This window comes from Pseudopipra pipra, unplaced genomic scaffold, assembly GCF_036250125.1.
Source record: "Pseudopipra pipra isolate bDixPip1 unplaced genomic scaffold, bDixPip1.hap1 HAP1_SCAFFOLD_273, whole genome shotgun sequence".
In the NCBI taxonomy this organism is placed as follows: Eukaryota; Metazoa; Chordata; class Aves; order Passeriformes; family Pipridae; genus Pseudopipra; species Pseudopipra pipra.
The window spans coordinates 14,281-20,371 of NW_026990752.1; the positions used below are offsets into that span (position 1 = coordinate 14,281).

At 54.8% G+C, this 6,091-nt stretch overlaps 1 long non-coding RNA gene across 2 annotated transcripts; it reads right to left on the bottom strand.

The window, feature by feature from the left end:
- Window positions 1–1,088: 1,088 nt before the first annotated feature.
- LOC135408262 (uncharacterized) lies at window positions 1,089–5,435 on the bottom strand. Of its 2 annotated transcripts, XR_010427435.1 has the most exons (4): window positions 5,238–5,435; window positions 4,620–4,693; window positions 1,850–2,362; window positions 1,089–1,428 (listed from the first exon to the last, which is right to left on the bottom strand). It is a non-coding gene; the product is annotated as an uncharacterized LOC135408262 (long non-coding RNA). The 2 variants fall into 2 exon arrangements; XR_010427434.1 differs by lacking the exon at window positions 5,238–5,435 and having other exon boundaries at window positions 4,620–4,746.
- Window positions 5,436–6,091: the final 656 nt, after the last annotated feature.

Consider the following 6,091-nt stretch of genomic DNA (forward strand, 5'->3'; position numbering starts at 1 on the left):
TTCCGGTCCTGGCGGCGCCATCTTTACTGTGGGCTTGGCGGACTTCCGGGCAGGGGCGCCATCTTTAGTGTGGTCGTTCCGGTCCTGGCGGCGCCATCTTTACTGTGGGCTTGGCGGACTTCCGCGCCGGGGCCTTGGAGGACTTCCGGTCGCTCTCTACTTCCGGTGACCGAGTTTACCCAAATTAGCGTCCCTCCTGGCTAATTTCTGCGCTTTCACCCCAAAAAAATCTTCATGTTATTCCCCCCACACACACCCCGGGAGAGACGGGAGACCGCCAGTCCCGCCCTGCCGCCGGAACCGGCCCTTAACTCGAGCAGGGAGCGCTGCACCGGCACGAGAGCCACTGCGCATGCGTCGCCGGTCCCGCTCCTGGCTGCCCTTACTTACCACGTGATCGCCGGCGTCTTGCCAACGACCGCGCATGCGCCGGCGTCCCCACCTCGGCTGCCCCCCCCACCCCGCCGCCCGACCGCCCGGCTTCGCTTTCTTGTTGCGGCTCCCCCTCCACTTTTTCGGCTCCCTGGGGTTCCCCCACCCACATTTTGGGGTCCCCTTCTCACATTTTTGGGGTGATGACCCCGCAATTTACGGTTCGGGGAGGGGGGGAGGAGAGGAAACGGGGTGCCCAAGAAGGGGTTTCTTTTTTTTTTTTTTTTTTTCTCTCTTATTTCCTTTTCATTTTATTTCCTTTTTAGTTTTTTTGCCTTTTTTTTTTTTTTAATTTTCTTTTGTTTTTTTAATATTTCCTTTTTTATTTCGTTTATTTTTTATTCTCTTTATTTTTCATCTTCTCTCCCAGTGCTCCCCAGTAACACCCAGTGCTCCCCAACAACCCTCAGTAACACCCAGTGCTCCCCAACAACCCCCAGTAACACCCAGTGCTCCCCAAAAATTGACCCAAAACCGACCCAAATCACACCAAACAATGACCCAAAACTGACCCCAAAAACTGACCCCAATCATCCCCAAAAGCTGACCCAAAACTGACCCCAATCATCCCAAAAGCTGACCCAAAACTGACCCAAATCACCCCAAACAATGACCCCAAACTGGCCCCAAAAACTGACCCAAATCATCCCCAAAACTGACCCAAAACTCTGCATTTATTTGGCACCATTTCCTCTCAAAAACAACATCTCCGATTTAGTTGATTGCTAAAGCCATCATTTTAAAATCATCTCAGGAATCAAAAGGGACTGGAAAACACACACAAATCATTCCTGCACCCACCAAATCATTAGGAATTGGAACCCCATTCCCTCATCTCTCTCCTTGTTCTTCTTGCCTGGAAAACCTGATGATCCCCGCTGGCTACTTTTAGGCTGCTTTTCTTCCACAGCTCCTTTCTCCCGGCTGAAACCTCCTGGCATATTCAGGGCTTATCTGGAGGGAAGCCCCTCTGAGGTATTTCCTCTCGTGGCAATTCTGTGGGATGAAGAAGTAAAAAAAGCACGTCAAGAGCTCCTTCTACCCCCTTCCTTCGCAAACCCCCTCCCAGTTTGTCCTTGGCAGCTCCATCCCCCCGGCACCCGCACCCGACGCTTCGGCTCCGCTGGCAAAGGGACAGCAAGTGCACAAGCAAGTTCAGTGCTGGGCAGGGGCTCCCTGGGGAACGGCACTTCAGTGCTTTAGTCCGTGGCCTTTCCTGCTGCCCTCCCTCCTGGAGGCAGAGGATGACCCGGCCCTTGTTTCTCCCACGCTCGCAGACCCAGGTCCTGCTCCTTTGGCCCCACTTTTCTTAGCAGACCCGGCCTCATTTTCCAGGGTCCCCAGGAAACTTCTGCACTTGACCCATTGCTGAGTGCAGAGCACAGGGCAAGGGAAGGACAAATTTCTCGGCACCCACCCCCTGGAATTTTCCTTCTCCGCAGCACGCTCCCGTTCCCGCTGTCTCTGGAGGTGCCCGCACGAGTCCTCCTTCTCCCAGCACCTCAGAGAATGTCCTTTTCACCCAGGTCCTGCCTAGCGTCGTCCAACAAAACACACTGACAACATTTTTCAGGATGCCAGTGGAGAGATATTAGAGCACACTGCACAGGGAAACTGAGCCTGCCCCATCCCTGCAAGTGTTCCAGGCCAGGCTGGACGGGACTCGGAGCAACCGGGGACAGTGGAAGGTGTCCCTGCCCACGGAAGGCAGGCTGGCCTTTGAAGGTCCCCTTCAAACCAAATCGCTCTGGGATTCCCCTCCAAAATCGCTACCCAAGAGACACAGCAATCAAAGTAGAGGGACTGCACTGCCAGCTTTTCTTACCTGCAGGCACACACAGCACAGCACGCTGGACATAAAAGCCCCGGGGTTAGTCCTGCCAGAGGTGTCCGGCACAGTGTCCACGGCGACCGAAGGGAAAGAGGCAGCCTGGGAACACGGAGTAAAAGACACCTTAATTAGGAGTACACTGAGCAATAGCCAGGTCATTCCCACAGACAGCTTCACTGTCCAGTCATACAAAAAGCACTCACCGAGGCCTCAGTTAGGATGGTTCCTGACGCTGACCGGGTGAATGCCTCCCTGGAAGCCCGCTCCGCTCATGCCAGGCACTGGGGCTCACCCAGGGGGGCTTTGCCAAGCATCCAATGGAAATTAAAATTACAGGCTGGGCAAAGGCGCTTCCCGCAGGACCGCTCCTGGCCAAGGCCACCGGTCCGTGCAAGTCAGACCACTGACCACCCGGGGCTGGGGATTTTCGGGGGCACGCTTCCAGCTTTTATTCTCCAGAAACTCCAGTTCTTCCTGGCACCGCTTGCTTCAGTCTTCCCCTGTTGGAAGAGGTCACTTTAGTCTTTCGAGGGGCCAGATTGCCAAAGCCCGGCCGGTCCCTTCCCACGAGGAAAGGTAGCTTGGTCTTGGACAGGATACTGGGGGGGAGACACAAAATAAAAGTTTAATTTAAAACAACTGCCTAAAATAGAAAGCAATTCAAACATAAGGCAGACAAGACTCGTGCAAATCTGAATACATTTGACTTCAAAGGAGAATTATTTCCCTCTGCACCTAACAGAATGTCATTTTCACCCGGGTCCTGCTTACCATCGTCCAACAAAACACGCTGACAACATTTTTCCTGATGACAGTGGAGAGATATTAGAGCACACCGCACACGGAAGCCGAGCCTGCCCCATCCCTGCAAGTGTTCCAGGCCAGGCTGGATGGGACTCGGAGCATCCAGCCGGGGATGATAGGGGAAGGTGTCCCTGCCCACGGAAGGCAGGCTGGCCTTTGAAGGTCCCCTTCAAACCAAATCGCTCTGGGATTCCCCTCCAAAATCACTACCAAAGAGACACAGCAATCAAAGCAGAGGGACTGCACTCCCAGCTTTTCTTACCTGCAGGCACACACAGCACAGCACGTTGGACATAAAAGCCACGGGGTTAGTCCTGCCAGAGGCGTCCGGCACAGTGTCCACGTCGACCGAAGGGAAAGAGGCAGCCTGGGAACACGGAGTAAAAGACACTTTAATTAGGAGTACAACGAGCACCAGCCAGGTCATTCCCACAGACAGCTTCACTGTCCAGTCATACAAAAAGCACTCACCGAGGCCTCAGTTAGGATGGTTCCTGACGCTGACCGGGTGAATGCCTCCCTGGAAGCCCGCTCTGCTCCTGCCAGGCACCGGGGCTCACCCAGGGGGGCTTTGCCAAGCATCCAAGAGAAAATTAAAATTACAGGCTGGGCAAAGGCGCTTCCCGCAGGACCGCTCCTGGCCAAGGCCACCGGTCCGTGCAAGTCAGACCACTGACCACCCGGGGCTGGGGATTTTCGGGGGCACGCTTCCAGCTTTTATTCTCCAGAGACTCCAGTTCTTCCTGGCACCCCTTGCTTCAGTCTTCCCCTGCTGGAAGAGGTCACTTTAGTCTTTCGAGGGGCCAGATTGCCAAAGCCCGGCCGGTCCATTCCCACGAGGAAAGAAAGGTAGCTTTGTCTTGTACAGGATGCTGAAGGGGGAGACACAAAATAAAAGTTTAATTTCAAATAACTGCCGAGAAGAGAAAGCAATTCAAACAGAAGGCAGACGAGACTCGTGCAAAACCCAATACATTTGACTTCAAAGGAGAATTATTTCCCTCTGCACCTCAGAGAAGGCAATTTTCACCCGGGTCCCGCTTACCATCGTCGCACAAAAGGTGCTGACAACATTTTTCCTGATGCCAGTGGAGAGCTATTAGAGCACACCGCACAGGGAAGCCGAGGCTGCCCCTGGATCCCTGCAAGTGTTCCAGGCCAGGCTGGATGGGACTTGCAGCATCCAACCGGGGATGAGAGTGGAAGGTGCCCCTGCCTACGGAAGACAGGGTGCCCTTTAAAGGTCCCCTTCAAACCAAATCGCTCTCTCATTGCCCTCCGAAAGAACTCCCAAAGAGACACAGCAACCAAAGCAGAGGGACTGCACTGCCAGCTTTTCTGACCTGCAGGCACACACAGCACAGCACGCTGGACATAAAAGCCCCGGGGTTAGTCCTGCCAGAGGCGTCCGGCACAGTGTCCACGGCGACCGAAGGGAAAGAGGGAGCCTGGGAACACGGAGTAAAAGACACCTTAATTAGGACTACACTGAGCAATAGCCAGGTCATTCCCACAGACAGCTTCACCGTCCAGTCACACAAAAAGCACTCACCTACCGGGGCCTCAGTTAGGATGGCTCCTGACGCTGACACCTCCGTTTGCCCCGGGGGGTCAAGAAGAACATCCCTGGGAAGAAGTCACCCCCAACAGCAAAAAGGGAAAATTAGTGAAGCACGGGGTCCTCTCCTGACTAGATTGCCACCAGCATTCCCTAGCAAATGCCACGACTATTCTGTTACAGACGAGAAAACCCTGTTCTCCCAAACAAACAGCGAGGAGATTTATGGGCACGCCTGAAAATTTCCTGTGAGGAACGTTTTGTAACTAAGGAGCAGGTGCTATCTTGAGTTCAAGGCATCCATTTGACAGACACTTGGTACAGCAAACTCTTCAGTAGAGCAATTAATTGCTGCCTATTTGAACAGCAGGGGAGAGAAAATGACAGTCGAAGGGAAGACAAGAAAAGCAGAACTGCAATCAGCAGACTTTTCTTCCATCTCTCCCGAGAAAGCCTAGTTTGTCTGTTCTAATAATTCTATGCCCTTTTCTACAGGAAACTTAGACCAAGGCTGAAAAAACAACTAGAAAACACGGAGAGAAGCTTTTTAGAATTTCACGTGGTTTTCCCAAACGGATCCCAGAAAAGCAGAACTCGGTAGAATGTACTCACCTCGAGGCCTTTGGTCTTTTTTTCCATAAGCTTCGTCACCTGATTGAAAAAGCAGAGTAGACTCGGTATTTAGGCTCCCAACAGGAAAACTTCCCCTTCGTTTCCTAAAAGAAACTACATTAATTTGCACAGCTGCAGGCGCGTCTCCAGCTGTTAAAGCCTTTCAGCTTTTCGGAGGGTGAGAATGCCCTGCGAAGGAAGGCTGAAAAACGCTCGGAGCCTGCCCAGGTCAAAGAGCCCCTCGATTTTGTCTGTGTTCCAGTCCCCGGCTAAAGAAAGGGCAGAAGAAGCGCAGTTCTTGCTTGCCTTTTCCCTCAGAGGTTTTGCCAGGCGCCGGGCCAGCCCGGGCGCTCCGGGGGAAGGCCGGCAGCGCCCAAAGCCCGCCGCTTTGCCGGGGGCGTCGCTTGCGAGAGCGCCCCCGAGCGCCGGGCCCTGCCTCACAGTCGCCGCCTGGCGGACACGGCCGGGAGCGGCACTGCAGCCGCGCCCCCCCCCGCCCCCCCCACCTTGGCGAGACCCGCGGCGCCTTTCGCGCGTACGGGCCTTTCTTCCCGAAAACCTGCCCTTGCCTAGGAAAAGCTGAGCAGTTCACAGAGCTGCTGTTTCCCGCCCAGCTTCCCAAAGGATTTCTCTCTCCCGGCAGCACAGACAGGGGCCCCGAGGCAGCGCACACCCTCCCCGCGGGGGGGTGTGGTGCGTGTGCAATGCCAGGGCACATCCGAACCCGGCCCTGCGGCGGCACGCAGGTGCAAGTTTCTCCGCAGAGGCGAGAAACTTGCCTGTCGCTTCCCCTGCCTGCAGTCGCCGATGGCCGCGGGAGAGGCAGAAGAGCGGCCGCGCCGAACCGCCGCGCC